Genomic DNA, 16,544 nt, shown 5'->3' on the forward strand with positions numbered 1-16,544 from the left:
TTACCTTCAAATAGAGCTATTAGCTTACTGCGTGCTGTTGTGAGCTTATGTTCAGAGCTTTGAAGAAACAGTCAGTTTCTCATGAAACCTACTGAATTATCAAGAGATTACAAAGCCGTCATGCCATCATGGTGAAAGCTGTCATCATTAATTCCAAAAATATCTTGAAATCTTTCTCCATGAGAAGAAAAAAGAGCTTTTGTTCATGCCAAGATGTTACAACATTTCATCAGTATAACTACCACTTAGCTTTTTAACCTTATTTAATGCATTAGGTATCATGACGTAACAACGTTTTACAGCATTTATAAATATACAGTTGTTAATTCATTTTTGTTCGTATCACATGAACTGAAGTTAATTTACACAACTTCAGACGTTACAAAAGTGTTAGCATATGTAGAAATGAACATTAAACTATATTAATGAATACTATGGGGTGTTAATTGTTAGTTCTTGACATATAATGCATTATCTAATGTGAACAATTTGAACTGTATTGTACAATGTAACCATATAACTCATTGATTATCAATTTGAGTTTTACTGAAGTATGTCCCAGTAAGGAAGTGAAATGTGTTGTGTTTTACATTGACGTTATGTGAAGTCTGGAACACCAGGTATAAATATTCACTTTCCTTAAGTCAGTGTCTTTGTCTTAGCCTCACATCTCGCTGACAGAGATCCAGCCCTGGCCCACCTCACAGCCTGCTATTTGACTTCCTCCTGCACCGGAGAGCCTCTCATTACTGTCCCTCCAGCTTTCAGATCCACACCTGCCACACGCTTGTTAGACCATTCAAAAATAACACATCAAAGCGGGAGACTCTTTAACACAGCCTGTCCAGATAAGGTCGCTTCTCTGTCACATGAAATCAAGAGAGAAAAGTGGAGGAGCCCATTCACAGCCAGACGGTCCGCAAGCACCATTATCATCACTGACATCGAATGCATGTGACAGCACAGCACCGGTATCCTCGCCCAAACACCACACTTACGCCAAGAGTTGAACTGAGCAATCGTGATGAAATCTGGGTGTTGTTCGATAAAAATAAATAGAGCATTTTGAAACAAATTAAATTAATCAGTTTAAGGGATGTACACAATTATTTTAAATCAGTCTGAACTAAATCCATACAACCTTAAAAGAGCTCAATTCATTTGTGTCGAAACAACAAAAAATAATGATTCAAGTCAAACTACTACTTTTGCGCATGCGCTAATGACAGGAAATCCACGTGACCTCGTCAGTTATCGCGGGCGCCATTATGTGGTGGAGTCCAGTCCATGGTGGAATGCTGTAGAATTGGTAAGTTCAAAAATCCTTTATTTTTTTTGTCTGCATTGTGCTGATAGAGAGTAAAACTATTTAAATCAGTCAGAATTCAACATTAAGCGGATATTTGACAGCTTATTGGATTATTTGAATTACTCTATTAGTCACATGTTCATACTCGATAAAAACATAGTAAATCGATATAAACGCCTGCATGTATGTACATAATTTAACATTAATGCGGTAGTTGCTTAGTTCTAATTCCTGTTGCAAGCGTTATTTTACTAGATTGTTTCAGTTAACGTACTCGGGCTACTGTTGTTGAGCGTACTGTTAAGTGATGCTTCTGTACAAGTAAAGATGAGAAGACTGCGAATTAATGTAAAAACGAATTAACAAACAATGATGTCAATACAATTATATGCTTGATGTTAATCAACTAGCAGCCAGGCGGCGTGGAATACAGTATAGAGCACATGCGTACTAGGCATGTGTCGTTTGACTATGATCGCACAGGATTAGGGTGCACGCGTTGTAATACGTTGTATTATTGTTACAGTTGCTGTAATTGAATGAGAATGATTTAAAGACAATTTGATATTTGTTTGTATGAAATATAATGATCGAAACTTCCCTTCCGGGCAGCATTTACATTTTATATTGATTTCAGTTATAATGCATATTGCATGGGAAAATCAGCCTCGGTTTCGTCGGTAGAGCAGGATCGCCCGTTTTCTTCAGAATTGTTTTGTGTTTGTATATATTATAGTTTTACTGTTGCTGAGCATGTAATAGGTGAAACATCTGTACAGGTAAATACAAGTACACTGCAAATTTATGTAAACATTGTTTTATTTTACAGGTTTTTACAAGAGCTCATTAAATGATATCCTATACTTGGGTTATAGTCTACTTTTTCACATGGTAAGTTGTATTAAGTATGTTCTTAAATGGGTTTAGAAAAATGGCTCATTATTACTGTAATAAAATAAAGGAAAGTTTAAAGTGTTTTATTAGTGTGTGCTTGGAAATACCTAATGTTTTCATAACCAACATACGAATGGATAATGTAATTTTCTGATTTCATACAATTTGATAGTTATTTTACTATATTGTTTCAGTTATGAAATTAGCCATTTCATTCAGGCGACTGCTGCTGAGCAATCTGTAGGAGATTTCTCTGTTCAGGTAAAGATGAGAACACTGCAAATTTATGTAAAAATGATTTTTATATTTTTATTTTTATTTTACAGGTTTACAAGAGCAATAAACAGCATCCCATGCTTGGGTTTTAGTAAACTTTTTCATGTGGTAAGCTGTATTAGTGATGTTCTTAAAGGGTTAGTTCAGCCAAAAATGAAAATGATGTCATTAATTACTTACCCTCATGTCGTCCCAAATCCGGAAGACTTTCGTTCATCTTTGGAACACAAATGAAGATCTTTTTGATGATTTCTGAAAGATTTCTGTCCTTTCATGAACAGCGACACAACTGAGACTTTGATGTTTTAATAAGTTCGATGTTCGAATGTATGATGAACAGATTTAATTTAGGTTTTTACTTGAATATAAACATTGATCAGCAAACATCAACGGAAGGTCAACTGAACCTGATTGATGCCCAAAAACAGAAGCTCAGACGTGCTGTGTAACGAGAATGAACCTCATTGGTTCTCGCATGACAAACAAACATGCTTATGCTTCCGTTCACCACAACTGATGTGCGAGTTGATGAATGTTTATATGTGAATAAATTGCAAATCTAAATCTGTTCATAATATAAAGCGAGTCTTCAGAGAAATGTGACTAAACCGCTCAATTTATATGGATTCGTTTTATGATCTCTTTATGTACTTTTTGAAGTATCAAAGTCTCAGTTGCATAGCTGTTTATGGAGGGACAGAAAACTTTCAGAATTCATAAAAAAAAAAAAATTATTTGTGATCCAAAGATGAACGAATGTCTTCGAGCATGACATGAGGGTGAGTAATTAATGATATAATTTTTATTATTAGTTGAACTTTCATATAGATTGTATGTCCTGTTATACTTGGTTATCGATATGATATTGTCAAATAATCAATGTTTTTTTTTTTTTTTACAGAACAACAGCGTAGACATGGAAAGAGAATGCATCCTCAAAAAGCACTGTGTGTATACATAAAGGAGGACCATCTACAGCTGTTCAAGGAGTACAATGTAAGCAACTGCTTTTCTCTTCTTCACTTTTATGTTTACATTAAAATCTAACCGTACAATTCTCTACTTACGGTTCGGCATGCACTTGAACCGCGGTCCACCTCTAATGATGCGAGTGCCGTATGCTGCTCTAACGTCTAGTCATGAACGCTGTTGCTATCTTTGTGTAAACAAAACTCATTTAAGCCTTGCTAACTTAAACATTCAAGAGCAAGACGCAAAAGAGAACTGTGAGATGATTTGTGAGTGTGCTCATCCAAAGCGCCCACATGTTTTTTTTTTTTCCAGAAAACGTGCAAATACTGAGTTCTCTTTCAAGTCTTGTGCTTCAGAGGCCAAATTCGTACAAAAATTATATCAACATGACTGTCTTGGTGAGTATCCTAGTGTGGCGGAGGCGTGGTTTAGCGAAGTCTGCAACGGGAGAGCGAGTGAAGAGACGAGCGGCGATAAGTGGTTCAGGTGAGAAACAAGTAACACCTGGATCTCGTTTCAGTGATTGGCGTGGGGAACTCGCATTTAAGGAGCGCGACAGCCGGCGAAAGGGGAGAGAGACGGGGACTCGTGAGCGCAGGAAGCTGGAGAGCGATCGAGCAAACCAGACGCAGTATCCGTGGCCGAAGTGCTGTTAGAAAGTGCGCGCACCTGCCGCGCTTGTTTGTTTGTTTATTTGTTTTGTTTTGGTTTTTGGAATAAAGCCTCTCACGAGCCCCGTACGCCGACTCTGGTCTCCTTCCTCTACTCTGATTGAACCTTCATTACACTGGTGCCGAAACCCGGGAGGAAGGAGAGCGTTCGCCATGCAGACTCCGTCAGCTACATCAGCCTCGCCATTTGCGGACATCATATCATCGCTCGCGGGCCTGCACCAAGAACACCACCAGGCCCTGCTGGACCTGCGGGCCGACCAAGACCACCGGTTCCAGGCGATGATGCGGGCCCAGCAGGAGGACCGCGAGCTGGTCCGGAGCTTGCTGGACCGGGAGGCTCGGACGGGGACGGCCTCCCCCAGCGCCCCGCCCCCTCACATGCCACTCCCCAAGATGGGACCCACTGACGACCCGGAGGCTTTCCTTGACTTGTTCGAGCGGACTGCGGAGGCGTGTGGGTGGCCGGTGGACAGCTGGCCCGTACGGGTGATCCCTCTGCTGTCGGGGGAGGCCCAGAAGGCGGCCCAACAACTACCCGTCCCGAACCTCCTGGTCTACGCCGACCTCAGACGAGCCATCCTCCAGAGGGTGGGCCTCAGCCCAGAACAACATCGCCAGCGCTTCCGGTCACTGGAGCTGGCCGAGGCGGGCCGACCCTTTGTGTTGGCGCAGCAGCTCCGGGACTCGTGCCGCAAATGGCTGTTGGCCGGGGACGGCGATGCCGAATCCATCATCAACGCGGTGGTACTGGAGCAGTTCATCTCCCGCCTTCCAAAGAAGTCCGCCCAGTGGGTCCAGTGCCACCGCCCGGCGTCGCTGGATCTGGCCATCCAACTGGCGGAGGATCAGCTGGCGGCGTGCTCCGGGGTCGGCGAGCCCCTCCCTGCTGTCTCTCTCTCTCTCTCTGTTTCCCCCTCCCCCCCCACTCCGAAATCTCTCCCTCTCCCTAGGTCCCGTTGGGTGGGGCCACCGAGGGCTGCGCCCCGCTGGAGGGTGGCGATGGAGCCTGCGGCCGGGGCCCGAGGTCCCGCACGAGGGATGGCCGCTCCCCAGCGACGGGGGAGTGAAGACACTCCGGCTGCTTCCCCACGTCAATCCCCTGAGCCACTTCCCGCCACTAGGGCAGCGGGGAGACCCGGGCCAGCCTGCTGGCGTTGCGGGGATCCGGGCCACTTTGTGGACAGGTGCCCGATGATGGAGGTGGGGACACTGGTCCGGATCCCGGACGACCCGCAGGCTGCCCCCGATCAAGCCGGGCTGTACCAAATACCCGTGAGTATTAAGGGGGGTACTTATCAGGCTCTGGTGGATTCAGGTTGTAACCAGACCTCCATCCATCAAAGCCTGATACAATCCGCGGCATTGGATACGGGCCGCATGGTTAAGGTGAGGTGTGTGCACGGGGATATAAGGGAATATCCATTAAAAGCCATAGGTATTAAATTTCGGGGCCATAAGCATAGTGTGGAGGTGGCCGTTAGTCCGCGCCTCCGGCATCCGCTAATTTTGGGGACGAATTGGCCAGCATTTCAGCATTTACTAGGGTGTTTGACAGCGGGTGCCGTCGGGGGAAAGAACCAGCCGGGGGGCGGGGCGAGCGCTCAGGTGGGAGAATCTGTCCCGGGGCCTAGCGGGGCGGTCTCAGGGGAACCGAGTGGCATGGCGAGGCTAAACCTTGCCGGCCGCGATGACTTTCCCCTGGAACAATCCCAGGACGAGACGCTGAAGCATGCCTTCGAGCAGGTCCGCTCGATCGATGGGCGGGTCCTCCACCCTGAGCGTCCGCTATCCCACCCGTATTTTGCCGTTATTAAAGACAGGTTGTATCGAGTGACCCACGACGCTCAGACAAATGAAGATACAACCCAGCTGTTAGTACCGCGGAGCCGTCGGGAAATGCTTTTCCGGACGGCGCATTGTAATCCTATGGCAGGGCACTTAGGAGTAGCAGCAACACTAAATCGTCTAACGACCCGATTCTTTTGGCCGGGCATTCACGAGAACGTGCGCAGGTGGTGCGCGTCTTGTCGGGAATGTCAGCTGGTAAACCCACCGGCCGTTCCAAAAGCGCCTTTGCGCCCTATTCCTCTAGTGCAGGTCCCCTTCGAGCGAATTGGTATGGACCTGATCGGGCCGTTAGAGCGATCCGCACGGGGACACCGTTTCGCGTTAGTCTTAGTGGATTACGCGACACGGTATCCAGAAGCAGTGGCGCTCCGCAACATCTCAGCCAAAAGTGTGGCGGATGCCTTGTTTCGTTTAATCTCCCGCGTGGGAATCCCAAAAGAGATTCTCACGGACCAGGGCACCGCGTTTATGTCGCGCACGTTAAACGAATTATACGGATTATTGGGCATTAAAGCGGTGCGTACCAGCGTCTATCACCCACAAACGGACGGTCTGGTCGAACGGTTTAATCGCACATTAAAAACCATGATCCGGAAATTCGTACATGAAGACGCGAAAAATTGGGACCGTTGGCTAGAACCCCTCTTATTTGCTGTGCGCGAAGTCCCCCAAGCCTCCACGGGGTTTTCCCCCTTCGAGCTTCTCTATGGACGTCAGCCCAGGGGGGTGCTAGACGTCCTGAGAGAAACTTGGGAGGACGGACACTCGGATAGCAAAAATGAAATTCAATATGTCCTGGACCTGCGCGCAAAACTCCATACACTGGGGCGGCTCTCTATGGAGAATTTGCTTCAGGCCCAGGGCAGACAAAGCCAGCTATATAACCGGGGAACTAAGCTACGAGAATTTGCACCGGGAGATAAAGTGCTCGTTTTACTGCCAACCTCTAGCTCCAAATTGTTAGCCAAGTGGCAAGGACCATTTGAGGTCACACGGCGGATAGGAGATCTCAATTATGAGGTAATACGGACAGATAGAGGCGACTCACGGCAAATCTACCACCTCAACCTCCTTAAAAAATGGAGCGGGGAGGAGTCAGTGTTGCTAGCGACGGTAGTGAGTGGGGAGGATGATCTCGGGCCAGAGGCGATTATTAAAGGAAAACCCCTCGCACTGGCTCTAGGAGGGGACCACCTCTCGCCCTCGCAGCTCACTGACATCGCGCAGTTGCAGGTAGAATTTGCAGACGTGTTTTCGCCCCTACCCGGCCGTACGGACCTGATTCAGCACCACATTGAGACAGAGCCGGGAGTCGTAATTCGCAGCCGGCCATATAGATTGCCTGAACACAAAAAAAAGGTAGTTCAGACCGAATTAGAGGCTATGCTGGGGATGGGAGTAATCGAGGAGTCACACAGCGATTGGGCGAGCCCGATAGTTTTGGTGCCCAAAACGGACGGCTCGATACGGTTCTGTGTAGACTATCGCAGGGTGAATGCAATTTCCAAATTTGATGCTTATCCAATGCCGCGGATTGACGAGTTGCTCGATCGGTTAGGCACGGCTCGTTTTTATTCGACATTGGACTTAACCAAAGGTTATTGGCAGATCCCCTTATCTCCCATTTCCAAAGAAAAGACCGCCTTCACCACGCCGTTTGGATTACACCAATTTGTTACGCTTCCGTTCGGCTTGTTCGGGGCCCCGGCTACGTTTCAGCGCCTCATGGATCGAGTGCTGCGGCCCCATGCTGCATATGCCGCCGCCTACCTGGATGATATTATCATCTATAGTGGGGACTGGCAGCGGCATATGGAGCATGTGAGGGCGGTCCTCAGGGCGCTGAGACGGGCGGGGCTAACGGCCAACCCGAAGAAGTGCGCAGTTGGGCGGGTGGAGGTAAAGTATCTGGGCTTCCACTTGGGCCACGGGCAGGTGCGTCCCCAAATTGATAAGACGGCAGCAATTGCAACCTGTCCCAGGCCCAAGACCAAAAGGGAGGTGAGGCAGTTCTTGGGGCTGGCGGGATATTACAGGAGGTTTATTCCTCATTATTCGGACCTCACCAGCCCGTTGACTGACCTCACTAAAAAGGAGGTACCAGATACGGTCCAGTGGACGGAGCCGTGCCAACGGGCCTTTACCCGAGTTAAAGCGGCCCTGTGTGGCGGGCCGCTCCTGCACTCTCCTAACTTTGCTCTCCCCTTTTTTTTGCAGACCGACGCATCGGACAGGGGGCTGGGCGCGGTCCTGTCCCAGGAGGTGGGGGGGGAAGACCGCCCGGTGCTGTACATTAGTCGGAAGCTCTCCAAGAGAGAGACTAAGTACAGCACCATAGAGAAGGAGTGTTTGGCCATCAGGTGGGCGGTTCTCACCCTTCGTTACTACCTCCTGGGACGGGAGTTCACCCTCTGCTCGGACCACGCGCCCCTCCAGTGGCTCCACCGCATGAAGGATACCAACGCGCGAATCACCCGTTGGTATCTAGCTTTACAGCCATTTAAGTTCAAGGTGATTCACAGGCCGGGGGCGCAGATGGCTGTGGCCGATTTCCTCTCCAGGAATGGGGGGGGGGGGGGGGGCTGCAGGCCGGATGGCTCCCCGGCCTGAGTCGGGCGGTGGGGGTATGTGGCGGAGGCGTGGTTTAGCGAAGTCTGCAACGGGAGAGCGAGTGAAGAGACGAGCGGCGATAAGTGGTTCAGGTGAGAAACAAGTAACACCTGGATCTCGTTTCAGTGATTGGCGTGGGGAACTCGCATTTAAGGAGCGCGACAGCCGGCGAAAGGGGAGAGAGACGGGGACTCGTGAGCGCAGGAAGCTGGAGAGCGATCGAGCAAACCAGACGCAGTATCCGTGGCCGAAGTGCTGTTAGAAAGTGCGCGCACCTGCCGCGCTTGTTTGTTTGTTTATTTGTTTTGTTTTGGTTTTTGGAATAAAGCCTCTCACGAGCCCCGTACGCCGACTCTGGTCTCCTTCCTCTACTCTGATTGAACCTTCATTACACCTAGCAAACATAGTCTGTTATGTCTTAAGTGAAGTTTTATTAAAAGAGAAAGACATTGTATGTGTAACAATATGTACTGGATCGTCAAAAAAACTATTCTCACTGCCTGTGTGTGTCTTCACTGCTCTGTGTGTGTGCGCATTTCGGATGGGTTAAATGCAGAGCTCAAATTCTGAGTATGGGTCACCATACTTGGCTGAATGTCACTTCACTTTTCACTTTCACTAAAAAAAGCTACTGTTAGATACCTGAAAAAAACTGAAAAGCACTGTTTATTTTATTTGAATCTTCTATTGTATTTATTTGTAATGTTGCTTGTAGTTTGATTATTTGTTCTTATTAATTGTTCTTATTAATTTTTATTTTACAGTAGTCCAATTTTACCACATTTTATTTGTCTTGCCCAGGATTGCGACTGGATGAATTCTAAAGAAGCCATAGAGCAGATGGTAATGGGGATCTACATCGTCCAATTCATAGACACCAACCAGGGGATAAACCTGTGTACGTTGGTATCCTGATTGAAGGGACCGAGGTTCTCTGCTCTTTGAAGAACGTGTAGCAGTGGCCATGCTGTTTGGACTTACTTACGCCTTGAACCTCAGCTACCCACAAGAACTCAAGGCTACATTTGAGGTCATCCAGAAAGTGTTCTTTATCTTGGATGGACAAAAACTTTCACTAAAGGTACCAGCCCTTAAGAACAAGATGTTGGAGTAAGTTACCTTATGTGTGTATTCTCAAAAGACTAAATCTTGACTCAAGAAGGTATTAGCTGTGCATATACATTGAAATATAATGTTGTTCATCTTGGATGATTTTTTTTTGTATTTTTTTACCTGAAAATTTGCCTTGAAATAAGAATAAAGAGAAACTTTTGACATTCACATTGAGAACATTTTATTTGTGCAGTAAATTACATTTTGATAGACATGTCAACAATTAAACATTTGTTTGATGTAAATAAAGTTGTACAATTAACTTAACGATAGTAGTTGACACAATATTTCTGGTTTTCTAAATTAAGTGATTAAGATTAATTGGCTCAACAAGATTAAATAGTTTATAGATAAATACGATAATATGATTCAAATGAAAATGATTTGATCTTGTTGGTTCAAAATGAATTTTGCTCTTGGGTTCCATTTGCCTAAATTAAGTTGAGACAACACCATTCAAATGTGTGGAAATAGGTGTCATAATTATATTAAGTTAGACCAACGATTTATTTTTTTGAGTGCACTGATGAATGTAGGACAAAATTTTAAATATAGCTATAAAAATTTTGTATTTTATACATCCTTTTTTCAGCACTGATGGTATTTGTTCAATTTTGTGAAGGACATACAGATACTGCACACTGCATTTGTTCGGAAAGAGACTAAACAACTAAATGTTGTTAAAAATGACAAGGTCTGCTTTCCACTGTTTTTCACTAACACATTCCATTAATTAGCATTACTGGAATATTCATCATATACAGAATGTACAAATAAAACAATAGTATTAAAAAGCTAGAATACTATCTACGTATAAAAATACAACTAAAAACATCTTTAAATCTTAAAAATTATTTTGTAAATGAATTGCTTACAGATTAATTAAAAAGGCAGTTTATAGTATAATTAAGATTAATTTACATGGCTATAGCTATAGCAAAGCATCTGAAAAAATTACTTTAGATCACCCCCCCCCCCAATCAGTGTCTTAAAATGTAGGGGGGGAAATGCAAATATTGTGTTTTCATAATCTGAATAACAGCAAGTTATCGAGATAATATTACAAATAGCGGGCATCATGCATGAAACCATTATTCAGAGGCAATGCAAAGGTCCTGATGTGCAGGAAAAGCAGGAGCAGTAAAAAATCTATAACTTTAATGAAGTTGCTTTGGATAAAAGCATCCACCAAACGCTTAAATGTATAAAGGAAATGCACCTATCTAGCTAGCTACCTGTGAGTTTTCCAAACCTGTGCAAATACATTTTCGATTATACAACAGTATGTCATATTGAGCAATTGGTTGACACCAAAAGTTACATTAAATTGGGAGCCATATCTTTCCACAAACCAACATATGCGAAAACTTTTCGTGCTTCCCTTTAAAACAGGGCTCTGGTGTACAGCCATTTACCATCGAACAGATGACTGCCTCCGTGCTGTAATGTACCCCATGCTGACATCTCCCAGTATGACCAGTTAAAAATAATTAAAACTGATTAGACTTGAAGGCCTCCGTAAACAAAGTGCTTCAATGAGGTCTGAATCTGTTGAGGTTGAAGAGTTTCACTATAAATGCAAACAAGGGAGACATGTTCACATAGCATTTTGCAAACGTGCTCCTAATATTTTATGCAAACCAAATTACTTGGGCCAACAGTCAAATAGCTAAACCTCTGCGTTATTACCAGGAGTCAATTTAAGGTGCCACCAAGCGGGAAATAATTTGAAATCATACCGAGAGTATTCTTTTTTTCCCCATCGTGCTGTGAAGTGGAGTGCAAAACTGACCCGATGCAGTCAAAATGGATGGAGTCTAGATCTCGATATATCAGTGAGCTTTTATATATCTTTACCTAGATCTGATTGTCTTATTTGGGATGTATACAAAATCTTTCTGTCCTTCATGACATTGCTCCACTGAAAAGAGATACAATTAAATGTGATGTATCTTGTGAATATTATTATTTTTTTGTACGTGTTCTTCTTGGCATTGTAACGACTGCCTGTGGCTATTTGTGAATTATATGCATAATGGGAGCATGGTAACCTGAATGCCACCATGGAAAGGGGGAAATTGGGTGAATCAATCATGTTGGGTGAGACAGATTTGCTCAAATGCAGAACAGAGCTGAGTATTGTGAATATGCTGCATTGAAATTAATGGTGGGGGTGTAAAATTGACCCTTACCTTCTTTATTTTACTCCAAAAATGTTGTCTTAATTACCTTTATCATAACAAATATCCTTTTGGATGCAAGAACTTTCAAAATGATCAGAAAACTTAGTTTTCCCATTCATCTCAAAGTATGCAACCAGGAAGTTGACAACTTTGTTTTATGGAAAAACACCTAAGACATGGATTTCATATGATGACCACTTAATGTTAGAAAAAAGAAATGTCACTGGTGAAGCATCTACTGAACACTGTTACTTTCAACCCAGGCTCAAGCTGTATATGTGACGCTAACATTTAAATGTATTAATTTTCAAATCTTGTAGCATGATAAAATTGTTTTATAGACAACATATTATAGTGCAAATTGGCTTTCTTAATAAGTCTGGCACTGTAAATCATAATTTGTGTTAAAAATAATAAAAGTTATTGCATCTAATGTTAATTTTTACTGGAAACTCTAGAAATTTTAGAAATGCAGGTAGAGGCATGAATTTCTAATGAGCCAATAAATGAAAGGCAGTAAATAGAGAAACTTTTGCTGGTGTTATTGTATAGTTATGTCATCTACAAGTAGGAGTTAACTGTTGAAGCCAATCAGAGAAACTTTGAACTTTCGAGGTCTCGTTCATCAAACCAACAATTCTAACAGATTAAGAAACTGTCATATCTGTGGAGCCAAAGGCATCTATTCAGAAAGGAAATGGACAAATGTTGTGTTTCTGAACACTGGCAAAGTGGCATCCTTTTTTTATTTTTTATTTTTTTTTGCAATAAAAAGCAGAACATTGTAAAATCATGCACTTTGAGGAGTCACTAACACATATGCAAGTGTGTTAGATTAGTGTTTCTTAAATTTGATCCACAAAGAAAGTTGAGAGGTGCTGTTATCGCAACATAAATTGACAGTTTTTTTTTTTGTTTTTAGTTTTTTTGTGTGCTGGCAAATGTGTAATCATTTCATCTATACGCAGGTTTGACTGCCGATCATATAAACTTTGACCTCCTGTTTGAATGATGCTCTGATTCTAAATCACTCATTTTAATTCCACCCATCAAACTACCTGCCTTCATTCTGGTTTTCTCATTTAATATGCTGTTTAACCTTAAATCACATCATATTACATAAGTAAAATGTAAGGAGGACATCATACATCTTGATTTGAACAACAATGTAATATTAAAGGAGGCATTGCATATTTGGTTACAGATGTTACAGTAGCTATGTTTCCATCGCATAGAAAAATGCTGGATGGAAATGCCAAACGATGCACATACAGTACATTCTTAAACATGCATGAAAATCTTATGTGCTCAACTGAGTAGGATGCTATTTTTATCTGAAACAAAAACAAAATAAAAACATGACTCGACAAGCCCAATACAGTATCCTCTCTGGGATTTATCATACAACAAGCTAACATATGCTGAAGCCATGAGACTCTGACACTGCGGATGCAACAGTCTAAGCCAAATATCATTAGGTCATGAAGTGAACTGCAATTCTGGGCAAGAGACCAGTTTCACCTCCCCTCCATGGCATCTTCTGCCTAGAAATAACTGTTAGTGACAGAAGATGGAGTGACTTTTCAATGCAGTTTCCCATGTGAATGGTTAGAGAGGTTAGCCTAGACCTTAAAGTGCCTCTTATACTTAGATTTTGGAGTTCAGATGTTTGTATAAAAGTAAGCCTACTTTCCAGCAAGTTAAAATCCTCTTTGTTCTATCCTTACTTTAAAATGATCATAATGTGCACTAAATGAGCACTGGGAGCTTCCTTATGGTTCAGAGCACTTAATTACATCTGTTTACTCTTTTCATATTTCATTGATCTTTATTAAATCGTTTACAGATGCTTTTATAGATACAATTTTAAGAATTTTTACTTTCACAAGTATTCTTGTGGTTCACTCTACCTTAGTCGAGTATCAATAACTCAATCAATAAATGAATATCATAACACAATGAACTGATTTCTCTCATACACCAAATGATTTATGGGAGACACAAGCTAACAATTCTAGCAGATTAAGAAACCATGTGGCCAAAAGCATCATTTCAGGAAAGAAAGGGACTTATTTTGTATGCTTGACCATTGGCTAAGACCACATCCACAAGAAGCCTGAGCTTTAACTTTCCAATCATTTTGTTGTTCTTGATCTAAATAAATAAATAAATCTGTAAACACAGCATTGTCTCAAAAAAACATCTGCATACACATGAACTGAAACAGACTCAAAATAGTATAGTATACATGCCAGACCAGTATGTGGCACTGTAATTCTGCCACAGAGATACACTAAAAATGAAGAAGAAGACTTGGAGCATGTGCATAAACCTTTCACGCTATATAGAAACCTAACACAACAACAACAACGAGACAATTTTGCTTTAGTAAAGCTAATAGGCTCAGTAGCTTCTGCAGCACAAACACAAGCATGCAGTCCGCCATTGTTGTTGTTGCTTTTACGTGACATAGGACATAAGATGATTACATCATCGTTTAACAAAATGTATGGATTGGCTGTACACGCGAAGACACAAGGGTGTCGTTTTCAGAATTATCCAGTCTGGAACCCGGTAAAAAAAAAAAAAAAAGAAAAAAAAATGTATACAGCTAAACTAATGTGGACACATTTTTATGTCAATAAAAAGTGAAACATTTACAGTAGGTCTTAAGTTTGCACTGTTTCTTTCGTTTGGCCTAGTTTTCAGTTTGCCTAGTTAATTGATTAGCTCCAACCTGTTTCTGTTCTCCCCTTGTTAAACCTAGTTATTTAAGCCCTGCTGAGTTCTGTGTCCAGTATTGGGTTTGTATGGTTGTGTTAAGCGTGTTCCCAGAAGTTATCTACTTGCGTATCCTCTTTAATAAAATTAAATCATTCACTTTTTATGAAGTCACTAACACCTTTGTAAGAGTGTTAGACGTGTTTCTTAATCCTGCTCCATGATCAAGGTTGAAAATCGCTGTTTTCACAGCTATCTATACAACAAAATGAACTCAGGAAAAAATAATAAATATAATATATATATATATATATATATATATATATATATATATATATATATATATATATATATATATATATATATATATATATATATATATATATATATATATAGGCTAATGTACATCTTTAAAATGGGCAAGCAAGACAAAAGCAACCAAAAGAACTGAAAAGCTACTATACGAGAATAGACACACTTACATCATTTTGACAAGGTCAAGATGTCTTCAAACACAGGCACACAGCAGATGTAGGATGTTAAGCCAAACCATAATACAGAAATGAAGATTTACTCAGTGGAGATAATAAAAGAATGAGTAAAATGAGTAGACAAAAAATGTCATTGCTTTTTGTTCTCTTTTGTGATGAAAACAATAAAGATTCAGAGTTCAGTTAAAGATGATTTCTTGCCTGAACCTTCACCAAGGCAAAGAGATGGGGAAAGGAACATTTGAAATAAGACCATGCATATGTCTGTTTAAAAACTGAGAGTGACAGTTCTGATAAAGAGGCCTGTGGTCATCATCAGGAAAGGGTTGATGTGTCTGAATGGCAAGCTGTCTAATTATTTGCCCAGGAGTTCGTATCTCCGAGCTGACTGTTGAAGCCTCTGGTCAGTGTCGGGTTGAATCTATAACTCAATATCATAATACAGAATATTTTATTGCCTAAGCATTTGTATACAGTATGTCCAAGATGAGTATATCAATATTGTTGTTCCCTTTCTCAGCAAAAGAAAGACACATCAGCTGAAAGATGACTTTATTCAAATTGAGTATACTCACTAACATATATACTCACATACTGCACTTCAATCAGGATACTATAGTGCAGTGTGTCCAGAAAATTAAAATCAGATCTACTAACCAGACACAGACTGACTAAAACCTATTGCAACACTGACAGATTTAATGCTGCAACTCACAGACTGTCATATCTATTATAAGACACTTCAGTTTCATATCAAACAATATATTTAAATATATCGCTAGAACTGTAAGGCTACGAATAAATTTTTAATGACATATCACATATGATTTCTCAAAAGCAGGGGCATATATATATATATATATATATATATATATATATATATATATATATATATATATATATTTATGATTTCTTGAAAATGCAGAATATACATCTAATGCAGGGATTATAAACAACAGCATAAGCAACTGCCCAGGACATTCTTTTTGAAATCTTTACTTAAGAGTCCTGCTGCGAGAATTTCTGCAAACATACTTGTCCATTTTCATTTTATTAGACACATATCTCAGTGAGTGAAAAACCCTCCAGGTCCAATTATCTTATCTCAGGAAACGCTGCTGGTTTTCCCTCTGCATGTAGACACAGTTTCCTCAAGCTTCGCAGTGCAGCTGTCACTTTCAATTAGCCCTGAACTCTAGACTGCTGTTTCATGTCAATAACCTTTAGGTTGGGTGGGCATTATGACCAAAAACTTATGTCACTTTTTGAGTAATTTTATAAGATTAAATGACAATATACATTGTCATAATATATAGGGATGTACCAATACCGATACTGGTATCGTGCCCAATACTGCGCTCCGGTACTTGTAAAAACGCTTTATTTATCTGTCTCATTCTGCACCAATGCAAACGTGTGCATGCTGCACATGTTTAGCTTGCTTTAGAATTAT

At 41.8% G+C, this 16,544-nt stretch overlaps 1 protein-coding gene and 1 long non-coding RNA gene across 3 annotated transcripts in view; one reads left to right on the forward strand and one right to left on the reverse strand.

The window, feature by feature from the left end:
* LOC113061786 (contactin-5) overlaps positions 1 to 16,544 on the reverse strand; it is a 265,848-nt gene that overhangs the window by 242,388 nt on the left and 6,916 nt on the right. The gene's annotated exons all lie outside the window — the stretch shown is intronic.
* LOC113061787 (uncharacterized) lies at positions 1,100 to 2,767 on the forward strand. Its single transcript, XR_003278427.1, has 3 exons — positions 1,100 to 1,309; positions 2,139 to 2,200; positions 2,530 to 2,767. It is a non-coding gene; the product is annotated as an uncharacterized LOC113061787 (long non-coding RNA).

This window comes from Carassius auratus, chromosome 43 (genome assembly GCF_003368295.1).
Source record: "Carassius auratus strain Wakin chromosome 43, ASM336829v1, whole genome shotgun sequence".
In the NCBI taxonomy this organism is placed as follows: domain Eukaryota; kingdom Metazoa; phylum Chordata; class Actinopteri; order Cypriniformes; family Cyprinidae; genus Carassius; species Carassius auratus.